Below are 17,574 nucleotides of genomic sequence, written 5' to 3' on the forward strand. Positions count from 1 at the left end.
AACAAATCGACGTAAAATCCCTGTTTGTTCTATTTCAAGAAATAGACCCTTATGGGAACTTCTCTCTGAATTTGGTATTTATGGTTTATTTAGGATACAACTAATAAATTATGACAGATAACTGACATTTGAGTGTCAGCCTAGGTCACGTGACTACCGTAAATTTTTTGCTATTGGTTCGATTCTGTTCGAATTTGGTATTCAGGCTTTATTTAGAATACAATTAATATACTTTCACAGATATTTGAAATATAAGACAGTATATTGACACACAACGCGACTATATAACAAATTATGGTTCTTTGAAGCATGATACCCCAACAACTGGTTTTCTCTTTCCTTGGCAGGTAAACGTTAGCCTCCCCGACTCACCTAAGTACACCTGATAATTTTTGTTTTTTTTTTTTTAATTCCCTTATGACTTTTCACAGACAAGACCTAAAGGTTCCAAACTGGTCCCCACGGACCAAAAGTATAGGAGCGAAGCGACTATACTTGTTATATAGGAGCGTCTGCGACTATATTATGCACGCGAGCCCGGGCCCGAAAAATCGTGTTTTTTTGGAAATAAAAATTCATATCTTTGGCTGTATGGTTAGCGAAACGATGAAATTTGGCATAGGGCCTCTCAATACATTGAGAATGATGGATCCGTAAACGATTTTTTTTTCCGGTACCACCAAACGGAGCGGTACTGTCTCAAAGTCAAAAATTCGTAAAAAAATGGGTCAAATTCCTTTCAGACGCGAGAACTCAAATAAAAAGCCTTTAAAAGACTTAAAATTTTTAGGACATAAGGGTCGGTGGGGCCTTAAGAACTGTATACTTTTTGGGCCAGATCGGTATACAGGGTGAGTTGTTATAAGCGAACAAAAGTGACTAAAAAAAAAATTGAAACTTCTCCAGAGGCTAAAAAAAAATTTTTATAAAAAAAGTGTTTCGGCGAAAAGACTTCGTTTTATAAGAGATTTAACATACTTGGAGCTTTTTTTTGTAAAAAATTTATTTTACGAGTTCTGGCATTTTCAGTTTTTTGGGATTTTCTGCCAAACGATACTTATTTTGGGAATTTTTTTTTTTTCAAAAAATAACTTCATCTTTTACCTTTCATATGCCATATAACCGAAATTTTTGGGAACCATACAGGGCGAGCAATAATGAACTTTACCCATGAAGGTCCGACCCGAAAATCACATTTTATTTAATAACTTTTTAGTGGTGGCACCTGGACCATTTATATTCTCAGGGATTAAATACTTTAATAACCCCATTATTTGTGTAAAATTACAATCTTCCAACTTTAATAGGTTCTGAGCAATTCGAATTTTCGCGTTTAATTCATTTGTCACGTCCCTGTACATGGTGAAAAGATCAGACATCATCTAAAAGATCCGAAATTTTGTTTTACAACACATACTAAAATTTCAGGGTTCCAGCGATAGTACAAGTACCCGAAAAATGCGATTTTATGAAAAAAGTCCATTTTTTTGCGTTTTTGCAGGTAATTGGAGGTGTCAACCTAAACTCTGATGAAATGGCTGGTGGGAACAATACTTTGACGTATGGTGGATACAAATTTTTTGCTCGTGACAGGTGGCCGGGACTTGGTTGGGTTTTTTGTAAAATTATGAATGAAAATGAACCGGAAACGATCAGGGAAAGGAAGCACCGAATCAGAAAATGAATGGGCTTTCCGAATCTGTGCATATCAATAGGGGAAATTGTGTATTGCGGCCAGGAAAATTCGGCAAACATTTTGACGTCTTCGAAAAATGCCGTTTTTTTGAAATGTCAGTGTCTTTATACCGGGGTGAGACGAAATGAAATTTGCCCGATTATTTTATTAAAATTATTCGAATATATACACGGGTCAGTCGTAATGATCTATTTAATTTAAAATAAGAATTTAGATATTTTGTGAGTTTTTACTATTTAGTTTATTATTAATAAATGTTAACAATTCTTAAACATTGCTTTTGGGATATAAATAAAAAATTTTTTGAAATTATTGATTTTTAAGGTTAGTCGAGTATCATAACTTTTTTGGTATTGGTGCGATTTGGTTGAAATTTGGTACCTAGTACCTATTTCGGATAAGATTAATAAATTTTTACAGATATTTGACATGACTATGTTTTAAGGTCACGTGACTACCGTAACTTTTTAACTATTGGTCTGATTTGATTGAAATTTGGTATTTGGGGTTTAGTTAGGATGCAATTATTAATTTTTCACAGATATTTGACATTTGACTTCCGGGTCACGTGACTATTGTAACTTTTTTGCTATTGGTCTGATTGGGTTCAAATTTGGTATTTGGGGTTTATTTAGGATGCAATTATTAATTTTTCACAGATATTTGACATTTGACTTCCAGGTCACGTGACTATTGTAACTTTTTTGCTATGAGTCCGATTGGGTTTAAATTTGGTATTTGGGCTTTAATTAGGATGCAATTATTAATTTTTGACAGATATTTGACATTTGACTTCCGGGTCACGTGACTATTGTAACTTTTTTGCTATGAGTCCGATTGGGTTCAAATTTGGTATTTATGCTTTATTTAGGACACAATTAATAAATTTTGACAGATAATTGACAAATTATATTTTAAAGTCACGTGACTCTCATAATTCTTTTGCTATTGATCCGATTGGGTTGAAATTTAGTATTTGGGCTTTATTTAGGATGCAAGTAATAAATTTTGCCAGAAATTTGACATATTGAATTTTAAAGTCACGTGACTTCCATAACTTTTTTGCTATGGGTCTGATTGGGTTCAAATTTGGAATTTGGGGTTTAATTAGGATGCAATTGTTGATTTCTTACAAAATTTTAAAATATTAAGTTCCAGGGTCACGTGACTATCAACATTTCCTATTCGATTGAAATTTGCTATTAGATGATATGTATATATTTATATATAGTATTTTGTATTACCCTATTCCTTTTATCTTAATTAATTAAATTATTTTTTAAATTTGCCTTTCAAAAATAAATTAAATAATCATCGGTTCGAATACATAGGCTTTAAAGGGAACTTATCTTCTCTCGTAATATTGTGGCATTATTATAGATTTTGAAAAATTTTGTCATAAAGCTTTTTCATTACTTTTTGAATGGTCTTTAGCCAGAAAAAAGAAATTTTGAATTTGGAGCATGTTTTGAAAAATTTTCATTTTGGGCCGGATTTTGTTTGAAAATCGATAAATGCAAATAAATAGGTTTTCTGTTCATTTTAGAGTCAAATCGATAATAACCTTTTTGAAAGGTATCCTGAAGTAATACAAGATAGAAAAATAAAAAGTTGAAATTTTTCCATAGGGCTCTTGATAATTCGATATTTATGATTAATAGTTTTTTACAATTTTCTCCAAATCTGTGATAGCTATAATCAATTAGTTTTAACATTCGAATACCTCGTAACATTCCCTAGAACTTTTGTTTAAGACAAAAAGTTGTCAGAGTTATAGTTTATTTAGAAAAAAATAAAAACCATTTTTTCACAATTTTTCATGGCTATACCCCTTTCGAATTTGGAGCAAAAAAAAATTTTTTTTTCTTGGGTTTTTTTTACTTGAAATTGCCATCATAGGGCTTACATTATGATTTGTCGATTATAATTTTAACAAAAAAAAATGGTACCGTGGGAAAAAACGAGCTTTCTTTTATTTTTTTTCACATTTTTACTAATATCTCGGCTTCTATAGCTTCGATTCAATTCGTTGATGGTTTCTATTATTCCTTATTCTTCTCCTGTTAGTTCTTTTTATATTTTATTACAATTGCCTTTCGAAATAAAACTGAAAAATTAAAAAAATCGACGTAAAAACCCGGTTGTGTTATCCCTATACATAGGCTCTTATGGGACCTTATTTTTTCCTTTATATTATGGCACTCGTATAAATCGTGGAAAATTTTATCATAAAGCTTTTTCGTTAGTTTTTGAATGGTTTTTAACCAGAAAAAAGAAATTTTCAATTTGGAGCATATTTTGAAAAAATTCTTATTTTGAGCCCGGATTTTGCTTCAAAATCGAAAAATGCAAAGAAATAGGTTTTCCGTTTATTTTAGAGTCAAATCGATAATAACCTTTTTGAAAGGTACTTAAAAGTAGTATAGGATAGATAAATAAAAAATTTAAATTTTTCCATAGGACCCTTGATAATTCGATATTTATGTTTCATGGTTTTTCTTTATTTTCTCCGATTTTATGATAGCTAGAACCGATTCGTTTTAACGTACGGATACCTCGTAATATTTCTCATAACTTTTATAAAAGACAAAATGTTGTTAGTCTTATAGTTTATTTTAAAAAAAATAAATACCGTTTTTTCGAAATTTTTTATGGCCGTACCCCTTTCGATTTTGGAGCAAAAAAAAATTTTTTTTTTCTTGGGTTTTTTTACTTGAAATTGCCCACTTAGGGCTTACATTATAATTTGTCAATAATTATTTTAAGAAAAAAAAATTATACCGTGGGAAAAAACCAGTTTTCTTTTGTTTTTTCCCACATTTTTACTAATATCTCGGCTTCTATAGCTTCGATTCAATTCATTGATGGTTTCTTTTATTTCTTATTCTCCTCAATTCTTTTGATATTTTATTACTATTACATTTCAAAATAAAAAGAAAAATTAAAACAAATCGACGTAAAATCCCTGTTTGTTCTATTTCAAGAAATAGACCCTTATGGGAACTTCTCTCTGAATTTAGTATTTATGGTTTATTTAGGATACAACTAATAAATTATAACAGATAACTGACATTTGAGTGTCAGCCTAGGTCATGTGACTACCGTAACTTTTTTGCTATTGGTCCGATTTTGTTGTAATTTGGTATTCAGGCTTTATTTAGGATACAATTAACATATTTTAACAGATATTTGAAATATAAGAGAGTATTTTGACACACAACGCGACTATATAATAAATTATGGTTCTTTGAAGCATGATACCCCAACAACTGGTCCTCTCTTTCCTCGGCAGGTAAACGTTAGCCTCCCCGACTCACCTAAGTACACCTGATAATTTTTGATTTTTTTTTTTTAATTCCCTTATGGCTTTTCACAGACAAGACCTAAAGGTTCCAAACTGGTCCCCACGGACCAAAAGTATAGGAGCGAAGCGACTATACTTGTTATAAGAGCGTAGCTCTTATGGTGGGACGCTTTTTTTTTGGAGTTTTCGCACAACCTCGGGACTCGGCGGACAAAAGTGCCTATAACTTTTTTTCTAATTAGGGTAGAGAAGTGATTTTTACCTTTTCGTAATCTAGATATATGAGGCTACAACTCTATCAACTACAATTTTTCATTTGTTTTTTTAGTTGGGAGGGGGAAGCTTTAGAACTCAAAAAATTTTTTTTGTTCGATTTTTTCCGCGTGCTTCGATACAGGTCGCAACGGTTGTTTGAATTTTATGAAATTTAACGGGTCGATTAGACCTCATCTCTAGATGGACTGTATACTTTTTGGTAATTCTCAGCACACGGGAAGTATTTTTTTTTAACGCTTAAAGTTTCAAACATTTGTGATATTCTAGCCCCTCTGACGGTTTAACGGTATCTTTCCGAAAACAGTGACTCACAGAAGATGTGTGCGCCTTATCGAGAGCTACAATTTTTATTTAGGACTTTTTTTAAAAAAATTTTTTGTTTAGGAGAAAAACCAAAAAAACCTTAAAAAATTGACTTTTTTTAGTTTTTTCTCTGTGAAATTTTTATGGTGCAAAATTTAAAAAAAAAATATTTGGATTAATTGAACCTGCGTTCTTTCCGAATAAAACGGTGTATTAAGTTTAAGGCTATCGTTTATACAGGGTGAGAAGCCCTCAGTTGAAAATACCCTTTTTCACACTTTTTTTTTTCAAATATTAATAACTTTTTAGTGGAGGCACTTAGAGGTTTCATTCAATTGGAGCATTTAAAGAACCTTTTAAAAACAATTTTTTGACACACTCTACAATCATCTACGTAGAGCAGTTTTTGCTCTACACTATTTTTTGACTTTGAGGCCTAATACCGCAATGGCTATGCCACCTACGAAGACCATTTTTGCCCTCAAACACGCGGAATTTATCTGGCTATAATCCACTAAATCCGTTTTGTTTCAAATATCACCATTTTCCAAGAAAATGCAATTTTCCATGAAAGGTCCCAAAAAATCGGTCAGCTGAATATTGGTACCCCCCCGGGCGGAGCTCACAGGGTATAATAACTAATATGGTCTAGCACCCAACAAGTGCGCGTCTCCATGGCAGCGAAACCGGCGATTTTTGCCCGTTTGCACTTAAAATAAGACCCTTTTTATAATCGAAATTTAACTACTAAAACCGATTGGAATCGGTCCAGAATTGATGTTAAACTGTTCCTAAGGCTTTATACTATTTTTCCATGTACAAATCATAAGGTAAAAACCTTTTTTTATACCCGAAATCATCGTCTGAAAATGGTCGATTTTGACGTCTACCCGCGATTTTAATGCCGAGTTTTACGGCGGTTTTGACAACATGACATGACGTCAACGTGAGCAGTCAACGTCAACGTGGATGTATCGGCTCGGACTTGCTTCTTATTTTTATTGATAAAATGCTTAAATTAGCTCAGAATTTCGTGAAATTGGTGTGAAATTATTCAAGAGACTCTGTAGAATCCGATTATGTGCATATCTTCTATCAAATCAAGTTCTTTTAGCCGTGATTATTCTTGTGACAGTGTTTTCATGTGACAAAAGGACTCATACATGGCATTTTGGATGCGGGAGTGGAGGTTTAATGTGGACTATTTATTTATTTTACCACAAAATCTAACTGTGGATCATTGTTATTATTTGAATAAGTTGTAAAGAAAACTCAAGCGTTAAAGGTAAGCCTTAATGTAATGTGAGCTTTAATGCAATGACAACCTAACCTCTGTCATGAGTGTCATGTACTATGTAAATAAATAATAATACCAAAAAGGAAAAAATATTGAACTTATAAGTTGGAATAAGGTCCAAAATGTTGAAGATTGGCAAATTTGCGCTTAACTAAACGTTGTACATGTTATATTACACCTTGCATATAAGTATATAATCAGTTTTCTGCACTTCAAGCAAGAGGCGTGTAACCTTAAAAGAGTAAGAAAATTCAACTACAGTTATGTGTCCCTAGTAAAATATGAATAACAAATAGATATCTGTATGATCTAACAATGAGCGTCCATACAAGGGTATCTTAATGTTTTTGCTTCTGACTGTCACACATTAGTCTGAATGCTCTGGTCAGCGAGATGGCAGGCTTTAAAAATCTAAGAGGATAACCGAAGCAGTAGATAGCATTCAGTTGTGGCACTATCAATGGGGAGGAATGCAGATTCTAGCAGCAAGATGTTTCAAGTATTGAATTCATGATAAGGTGGAAGATGGTGAAAAGAAGCAGAAAAAACCAATCTAAAACTGGAGAGACTTTTTTTTTATCTGTTCTTTATGGTTGTTTAATATTCTTTATTACTTAGGTACCAAAGATAGTTTCCTTACAGAGAAGTATTTATATATTACACAGTTTGGTACATATTAAATAACATATTAGCGATTACTCCACAAACAAAAATGTACATGATCATTTTACGAGAAATAGAGAACATATATATATACAGATATTTATAGGATACACAAGGGTATGTGTGGGGTTTCTTTCTATGGTCCCAAACTCTATAATGCTCTCCCTGCTACCATTAAACTGTTACCTACCAAGTTTTTTACTGCAATTTAAATTTACTATAAAACAATATTTATTGAAAAAATGTTTTTTCTCAATACAAGAATTTCTAAATGATGATTTCTCATATATGTAATTATAATATAAAACTTTTAGGCTTTAAATCCTTTGATTATTAATAATATTAAGAAGTGTAAAGATTTTCTCTGTGACATATGTGAGCATCTTTGTGTATATGGCATGAATAAATTATGTTTATGTTTAAATTAGGTGAAAGAACAGCTATTTTTGTTAAATCTCTCTTTTCTATCAGATAAAGTGATGTGTAAGTGTAACATAAGTGTTTCTGAAATAAAGATGATTTTACTTAATTATTTAACTGTGGCCACCATTTATTTTACCTACCTAAAATATAGCGGGTTGGGAAGGGCAGAAAAACTTACTGGTTTTTCATGTAAACATTACAGCTATGTAGTGTTAGAGTCTGATGATGATGTAACAAAAATCAACTCATCAAAATGCATACCTCTTGACAAAAGATTGGCATTTTCATTTGTCGAGAAAAGTCTTCCCAACCCACTATATTATAGCCACTCCACTTCAACAATGGACTTCTACTTACAAAAAAAAAAAAGATTTAAATAATATTGAATGTTTTTTCCTTTAACTTGGAATATTTAAGAGAATTGTGTGAGTATTCATGTTCTTCTTCTACTGGAAAATAAAACTGTAAAATAGCTAATCTAGTGAAAATATTATAAATGATTTAACATATTTTTTTATAAAGTGGGCTAATATGAATGATCTCTCTATAAATATAAATAAGTGCTACTCAATCGGATTCTCTAGACTTAAAAATAAAATGAATAATATATACACTATTGATGACATAGTACTCAGTTCTGTTATACTCAGTTTCTTTGATACTCAGCTCAAATTTGGGGAACACTGTGATCTTGTGGAGGGGAAGGCCTCTCAGATGTTAGGTTTTGTTTTAGGAACTTGTCGTGACATGTCTATATCTACTTTGAAGATACTTTATTGTTCATTGGTTAGAAGTCATTTAGAGTATGCCTCGATCATTTGGTCTCCTTTTTATAATTGTCACAAAATGCAACTTGAAAGAGTCCAAAAGAGGTTTACCCAGTACTGTTCCTACAAGTTGAATATGCAGGATAACCTACTTGACATGGAGGCAATATTGGGACTTCAATCGTTGGAATCTAGAAGGATTCAAAGTGACCTCAGCTTTATGTATAAGGTTATTCATGGGCTTATTGATTGCCCTGCTCTCATCAACAGCTTTAATTTAAAGGTCCCTGCATGCACCCTAAGGAGACATGAACTGTTTGCTTTACCAATCTGTCACTCCAACTATTCTTTACATTCTCCAATCTGTCCTAGTCTTGCCTATTTCAACTCTCACCCTGAACTTGATCCATTTGCAAGCTCACTCTCTGGATTTATTGGTCAACTGGGTCAAATATTTTAATTTATTGTTTTCTTATTGTGTTTATTTCTTGTGTATATGTTTTGAATACTGTCTTATTATGTTAGTGAAAGTACTTTTATTATGTTAATTATACATCTTTTACTTTATTTAATATTGTAACCAAATCTTTTCTAAAATGGGGTTTCCCGTATATTGATTAAATAAATGAATAAATAAATATTTAATTGACCCAGAGCATTATGAGAAACTAAAAGATACTTGTAAGTGTGCTGAAAGGGTTAGTCTTTGGAGTTCTCTTGTCCTCCCTTTCAGCCAGTGTACCAATTTAGAAACCAGATATGTTTACTTTTCTGCAAGACATTGTAACTTATTAATGACCTAAGTACATATCTGAAATGACTTTCTAAATAAATTAAAGACATTGATTAAACAAGATATATTATGATTAAGCAAAAGAATAAAGTACTCCTTTAGTTAAGTATGTAAGAACATTCAGGTATAAATACTGTCTATGAAATATTTCTGATTAAGTGTATGTACAAATTTAAACTGATCGCCACATATAAACGGTAGCTCATAGAAAACTGTTCCAATAATATCTGCTTTATATGAGGGTAGATTGTCAAAACTATTTATTATATGAAATTTTAAAATTAAACATGTGTATGAAATGGATAACAATCATATGGTAATAACTGCAGAGAAGAGCATAATGTGGTTTATGCCTTAAGGAATGGAATCTTCAAAAAAAAAACAACAACAACTTTCTCTTTAATTATTAAAACTAAATAACTGTATGACAAAATTTAATAAAACAATAAACAGGTCATGGAACATAAACATTAAATAAGTTTTATTTTCTAACCAAAAATAGAGACTTTGGGTCCAGTTGGAAGATTCTCATGCCATTTTGCCTATTCAAGATCTGAAACAAATAAAGTATATATAATTAGATATGCATATTTCATTGAGACAACACAAAGTATATAAATTATCTTCTGGTGAAACAATCCAGTAATAAGTAAAACTTTATTAAAATATTGCTCTGTTTTACTCACAACAAAAAAGCTGATTCATATCCCTTCAAACACATTCCATGATCTCTGGGGAATCCTAACATACTTCCTGTAGCTTATTTATTTCTGGCTGCGTACTCTAACCAACAGTAAAGACAGGCAGTTCTTCCTGGTTTCCCAATTTCATCAATATGGTAGAATCTCAATGATTTCTTGATGGATGTCCTTAAGTGCATGGTCTGAGCCCTATCAAACACATTTCATGATCTCTGGGGTATCCTAACATACTTCATTTAGCTTATTTATTTCTGGTTGTGTAGTCTAATCAGCAGTTAAAACATGCAATTCTTCTCCTACAACAAATGGGTCCCATAGCTGTTAAATTGTTGACCAGGATGAAAACAAATCATACCTTGTAATCATTCTAGGTACACAAAACAAAGGCCACACAAGCAAAATATATGTGAACTTGAATGAAGTTATGAGATTTTCATCAGTTTTATTTAGCAAATAATTTGTGTTGAAGTTTTCCAATAAATATTAGTTAAAAAATAATAATTTCTCAAGTTATTGTTTTGTTGGGTTGACATTGACATCTGAATTTAACTGGCTTGTCAAATTCAGATGTCATTGAGCATTGCTGTTTGAGCTTGGCATGTCATGGGCGCACTAAAATTTATTTTTTCACGGTCGGTTTGATAAATTATATAATTTAATATTTTGGCAGCAAAATTCATATACCTAGTTCTAATTGTTTTTTTCAATTTAGGGTTTGGGCGACATAGGGTAAGTTTAGTAGATAAATTTCATTGCAGGGGTTGTTAAAGCAAGTGACGGTTATTTTATTTCAATGGTTTATTTTACTAGCTTAATTTTAGCTTCTATTGATCTTTCCATTTACCTAATTGACTTTCAAAATGAAAATGGAAAATAGAACAGTCGACGTAAGAATTCTTTTATCCAATCCTAATACACAGATTATTATACGGTCTAATCTTTTCCTTTTCTATTGTGGCACTCCCATAAATTGTAAAAAAATTTGTCAATAAGCTTTTTTACTATTTTTTGAATGATCTTGAACTAATAAAAAAATTGAATTGGGAGCATATTTTGAAAAAATGTTCATCTTGAACACGGACTTTCTTCGAGAATTGAAAAATGCAAATAAATAGGTTTTCTGTTCATTTTAGAGTCAAATCGGTTATAACCTTTTTTAATCTCTGTCGATTTTCGAACAAAATGTGTTTCTTTGGTTTTTTTTACTAGAAATTATCTGTTTAGGGCTTACATTAAAATTAGTCAATAGCCATTTTAAGAAAAAGAAAGTGATATAGTGGGAAAAAACAAGTTTTCTTTTGTTTTTTCCAATGTTTCATTAATATCTCGGCTTCTGTAGCTCCGATTCAATCCGTTAATGGTTTATTGTATTCCTTATTCCGTTTCTGATTATCATTTGCATATTTCATTGTATTAACCTTAATATAAAGGCCAATGTAAAATAAAGGATATTAGAAAAGATATATGGCAAAACCAGTTTGAAATATTTCAATGCAGGATTTTATGAAACATGATTTGCCAAAAATTTATGTTTTATTTAGGTAAAATTATTGAATTTTTACAAAGGGTTGATATATTATGCAAAAGTGTGTGCTAGAGTCTTATTATTTATTTCAGCGTACTTACTCTCATCGCCATAAAAAACATCTTTATCAGGTGTGGCCTAGACCTAGAAGTTTTCACCAACCTTCATCCTCCTGTATGACTGCATTTGACTGTCAATTTTTTGCTTGAAAAATGCATTAAAGCTTTCGAAATGTATAAGAGAACACTACACATATCCTGAATCGAAAAAATAAGAGCACCAAAGCTCTCAATAGAATGCAGGAAAACTAATAATAAAGCTAATGATAACAATAAAATAGTGCAAATTATGGTGTATTGGACCTAGAATAAGAGGAGATTATAATGAAATACATCGGTTGGTTTTCAAGGGAAGAATTTAGAGAAAAGGTGAATAGTGAGAATACACATTTCATTGCTCGAGGATCTACACACATGGCTCATTCAAAATCTTCAGAGCAGCTGTTTAACGAGTTGCTTGTCACTTGGATCACCAATCTTTGAAGGAAGACGGCTGAATGAAAAGAGTAGAGCGAAGCTCTTATCACATCATGATTCTTAGAAGCATGATACCCCAAAAACCGTAAAAACAAATGGTCGTTAAGCTCACAGCGTTGCCGGGGCAGCACCTGTTAAACAATCTCTAATAAATTTAATTCTTTTTTGAATTAGTTTCCTCTGACCAAAAGCTTTTCTACTGGTCCCAACTGATCAAAGTACGAGCGAAGCTCGTACTTGTTATATAGGAGCGTCTGCGACTATATTATGCACGCGAGCCCGGGCCCGAAAAATCGTGTTTTTTTGGAAATAAAAATTCATATCTTTGGCTGTATGGCTAGCGAAACGATGAAATTTGGCATAGAGCCTCTCAATACATTGGGAATGATGGATCCGTAAACGAATTTTTTTTCCGGTACCACCAAACGGAGCGGTACTGTCTCAAAGTCAAAAATTCGTAAAAAAACGGGTCAAATTCCTTTCAGACGCGAGAACTCAAATAAAAAGCCTTTAAAAAACTTTAAATTTTTAGGACATAAGGGTCGGTGGGGGCTTAAGAACTGTATACTTTTTGGGCCAGATCGGTATACAGGGTGAGTTGTTATAAGCGAACAAAAGTGACTAAAAAAAAAATTCAAACTTCTCCAGAGGCTAAAAAAAAATTTTTATAAAAAAAGTGTTTCGGCGAAAAGACTTCATTTTATAAGAGATTTAACATACTTGGAGCTTTTTTTTGTAAAAAATTTATTTTACGAGTTCTGGCATTTTCAGTTTTTTGGAATTTTCCGCCAAACGATACTTATTTTGAGAAAAATTTTTCTTTCAAAAAATAACTTCATCTTTTATCTTCCATATGCCATATAACCGAAATTTTCGTAAGCCATACAGGGCGAGCAATAATGAACTTTACCCATGGAGGTCCGACCCGAAAATCACATTTTATTTAATAACTTTTTCGTAGTGGCATCTGGACCATTTATATTCTCAGGCATTAAATACTTTAATAACCCCAGTATTTGCGTAAAATTACAATCTTCCAACTTTAATAGGTTCTGAGCAATTCGAATTTTCGCGTTTAATTAATTTGCGGCGTCCCTGTACATGGTGAAAAGATCAAACAACATCTAAAGGATCCGAAATTTTGTTTTACAATACATACTAAAATTTCAAGGTTCCAGCGATAGTACAAGTACCCGAAAAATGCGATTTTATGAAAAAAGTCCATTTTTTTGCGTTTTTGCAGGTAATTGGAGGTGTCAACCTAAACTCTGATGAAATGGCTGGTGGGAACAATACTTTGACGCATGGTGGATACAAATTTTTTGCTCGTGACAGGTGGCCGGGACTTGGTTCGGTTTTTTGTAAAATTATGAATGAAAATGAACCGGAAACGATCAGGGAAAGGAAGCACCGAATCAGAAAATGAATGGGCTGTCCGAATCTGTGCATATCAATTGGGGAAATTGTGTATTGCGGCCAGGAAAATTCGGCAAACATTTTGACGTCTTCGAAAAATGCCGTTTTTTTGAAATGTCAGTGTCTTTATACCGGGGTGAGACGAAATGAAATTTGCCCGATTATTTTATTAAAATTATTCGAATATATACACGGGTCAGTCGTAATGATCTACTTAATTTAAAATAAGAATTTAGATATTAGGTGAGTTTTTACTATTTAGTTTATTATTAATAAATGTTAACAATTCTTAAACATTGCTTTTGGGATATAAATAAAAATTTTTTGAAATTATTGATTTTTAAGGTTAGTCGAGTATCATAACTTTTTTGGTATTGGTGCGATTTGGTTGAAATTTGGTACCTAGTACCTATTTCGGATAAGATTAATAAATTTTTACAGATATTTGACATGACTATGTTTTAGGGTCACGTGACTACCTTAACTTTCTTCCTATTTGTCCGATTTGATTGAAATTTGGTATTTGGGGTTTATTTAGGATGCAATTATGAATTTTTCACAGATATTTGACATTTGACTTATAGGTCACGTGACTATTGGTACTTTTTTGCTATTGGTCTGATTGGGTTCAAATTTGGTATTTGGGCTTTATTTAGGATGCAATTATTAATTTTTGACAGATATTTGACATTTGACTTCCGGGTCACGTGACTATTGTAACTTTTTTGCTATGGGTCCGATTGGGTTCAAATTTGGTATTTGGGCTTTATTTAGGATACAATTAATAAATTTTGACAGATAATTGACAAATTATATTTTAAAGTCACGTGACTTTCATAATTCTTTTGCGATTGATCCGATTGGGTTGAAATTTAGTATTTGGGCTTTATTTAGGATGCAAGTAATAAATTCTGACAGGAATTTGACATATTGAATTTTAAAGTCACGTGACTTCCATAACTTTTTTGCTATTGATCCGATTGGGTTCAAATTTGGAATTTGGGGTTTATTTAGGATGCAATTATTGATTTCTTACAAAATTTTAAAATATTAAGTTCTAGGGTCACGTGACTATCAAAATTTCCTATTTGATTGAAATTTGCTATTAGATGATATGTATATATTTGTAGATAATATTTTATATTACCCTATTCCTTTTATGTTAATTAGTTAAATTATTTCTTAAATTTGCCATTCAAAAAAAAAATTAAAAAATCATCTGTTCGAATACATAGGCTTTAAAGGAAACTTATCTTCTTTCATAATATTGTAGCAATATTATAGATTTTGAAAAATTTTGTCATAAAGCTTTTTCATTACTTTTTGAATGGTCTTTAGCCAGAAAAAAGAAATTTTGAATTTGGAGCATGTTTTGAAAAAATTTTCATTTTGGGCCGGATTTTGTTCGAAAATCGAAAAATGCAAAGAAATAGGTTTTCTGTTCATTTTAGAGTCAAATCGATAATAACCTTTTTGAAAGGTATCCTGAAGTAGTACAAGATAGAAAAATAAAAAGTTGAAATTTTTCCATAGGGCTCTTGATAATTCGATATTTATGATTAATAGTTTTTTACAATTTTCTCCGAATCTGTGATAGCAATAATCAATTACTTTTAACATTTAAATACCTCGTAATATTTCCTAGAACTTTTGTTTAGGACAAAAAGTTATCAGAGTTATAGTTTATTAAGAAAAAAATAAAAACCATTTTTTTGAAATTTTTAATGGCTATACCCCTTTCGATTTTGGAGCAAAAAAAAATTTTTTTTTCTTGGGTTTTTTTTAATGGAAATTGCCAACTTAGGGCTTACATTATAATTTGTCGGTTATCATTTTAAGAAAAAAAATGCTACCGTGGAAAAAAACGAGTTTTCTTTTATTTTTTTTCACATTTTTACTAATATCTCGAATTCTATAGCTTCGATTCAATTCGTGGATGGTTTCTATCATTCCTTATTCTCCTCCTGTTAATTCTTTTTATATTTTGTTACAATTGCCTTTCGAAATAAAACTGAAAAATTTAAAAAATCGACGTAAAATCCCGGTTGACTTATCCCTATACATAGGCTCTTATAGGACCTAATTTTTTCCTCTATATTATGGCACTCGTATAAATCGTGGAAAATTTTGTCATAAAGCTTTTTTGTTAGTATTTGAATGGTTTTCAACCAGAAAAAAGAAATTTTGAAATCGGAGCATATTTTGAAAAAATGCTCATTTTGAGCCCGGATTTTGCTTCAAAATCGAAAAATGCAAAGAAATAGGTTTTCCGTTTATTTTAGAGTCAAATCGATAATAACCTTTTTTAAAGGTACTTAAAAGTAGTACATGATAGAAGGATAAAAAACTTTAATTTTTCCATAGGACCCTTGATAATTCGATATTTATGTTTCATGGTTTTTCTTTATTTTCTCCGATTTTATGATAGCTAGAACCGATTCGTTTTAACGCACGGATACCTCGTAATATTCCCGAGAACTTTTATTTAAGACAAAAAGTTGTCAGAGTTATAGTTTATTAAGAAAAAAATAAAAACCGTTTTTTCGAAATTTTTCATGGCTATACCCCTTTCGATTTTGGAGCAAAAAAAAATTTTTTTTTCTTGGGTTTTTTTTACTGGAAATTGCCAACTTAGGGCTTACATTATAATTTGTCGGTTATCATTTTAAGAAAAAAAAATGATACCGTGGGAAAAAACCAGTTTTCTTTTGTTTTTCCCACATTTTTACTAATATCTCGGCTTCTATAGCTTCGATTCAATTCGTTGATGGTTTCTTTTATTTCTTATTCTCCTCCTGTCAATTCTTTTGATATTTTATGACTATTACTGTTGAAAATAAAAAGAAAAATTAAAACAAATCGACGTAAAATCCCGTTTGTTCTATTTCAATAAATAGACCCTTATGGGAACTTCTCTCTAATTTTGGTATTTATGGTTTATTTAGGATACAACTAATAAATTATGACAGATAACTGACATTTGAGTTTCAGCCCAGGTCACGTGACTACCGTAACTTTTTTGCTATTGGTCCGATTCTGTTGGAATTTGGTATTCAGGCTTAATTTAGAATACAATTAATATATTTTGACAGATATTTGAAATATAAGACAGTATATCGACACACAACGCGACTATATAACAAATTATGGTTCTTTGAAGCATGATACCCCAACCACTGGTCATCTCTTTCCTTGGCATATAAACGTTGGTACACCTGATAATTTTTGTTTTGTTTTAAGAAATCCTCTAAGGCCCATCACTGACAGGACTTAGAGGTTCCAAACTGGTCCCCACGGACCAAAAGTATAGGAGCGAAGCGACTATACTTGTTATATAGGAGCGTCTGCGACTATATTATGCACGCGAGCCCGGGCCCGAAAAATCGTGTTTTTTTGGAAATAAAAATTTATATCTTTGGCTGTATGGCTAGCGAAACGATGAAATTTGGCATAGGGCCTCTCAATACATTGGGAATGATGGATCCGTAAACGAATTTTTTTTCCGGTACCACCAAACGGAGCGGTACTGTCTCAAATTCAAAAATTCGTAAAAAAATGGGTCAAATTCCTTTCAGACGCGAGAACTCAAATAAAAAGCCTTTAAAAAACTTTAAATTTTTAGGACATGAGGGTCGGTGGGGGCTTAAGAACTGTATACTTTTTGGGCCAGATCGGTATACAGGGTGAGTTGTTATAAGCGAACAAAAGTGACTAAAAAAAAAATTCAAACTTCTCCAGAGGCTAAAAAAAAATTTTTATAAAAAAAGTGTTTCGGCGAAAAGACTTCGTTTTATAAGAGATTTGACATATTTGGAGCTTTTTTTTGTAAAAAATTTATTTTACGAGTTCTGGCATTTTCAGTTTTTTGGGATTT

The 17,574-nt window shown here is 31.7% G+C and overlaps 2 long non-coding RNA genes across 2 annotated transcripts in view; both read right to left on the minus strand.

Moving 5' to 3' along the window:
* Positions 1–3,120: 3,120 nt before the first annotated feature.
* The window catches only part of LOC126749569 (uncharacterized), a 64,708-nt gene continuing 50,254 nt past the window's right edge, over positions 3,121–17,574 (minus strand). Inside the window, exon 5 of the long non-coding RNA XR_007665142.1 lies at positions 3,121–5,013. This is a non-coding gene — a long non-coding RNA (uncharacterized LOC126749569). The remainder of the gene's footprint in view (positions 5,014–17,574) is intronic.
* LOC126749568 (uncharacterized) lies at positions 9,910–11,131 on the minus strand. The gene is made up of 3 exons (XR_007665141.1): positions 10,579–11,131; positions 10,209–10,519; positions 9,910–10,075 (listed from the first exon to the last, which is right to left on the minus strand). It is a non-coding gene; the product is annotated as an uncharacterized LOC126749568 (long non-coding RNA).

Source organism: Anthonomus grandis, unplaced genomic scaffold (genome assembly GCF_022605725.1).
Source record: "Anthonomus grandis grandis unplaced genomic scaffold, icAntGran1.3 ctg00000325.1, whole genome shotgun sequence".
NCBI lineage: Eukaryota > Metazoa > Arthropoda > Insecta > Coleoptera > Curculionidae > Anthonomus > Anthonomus grandis.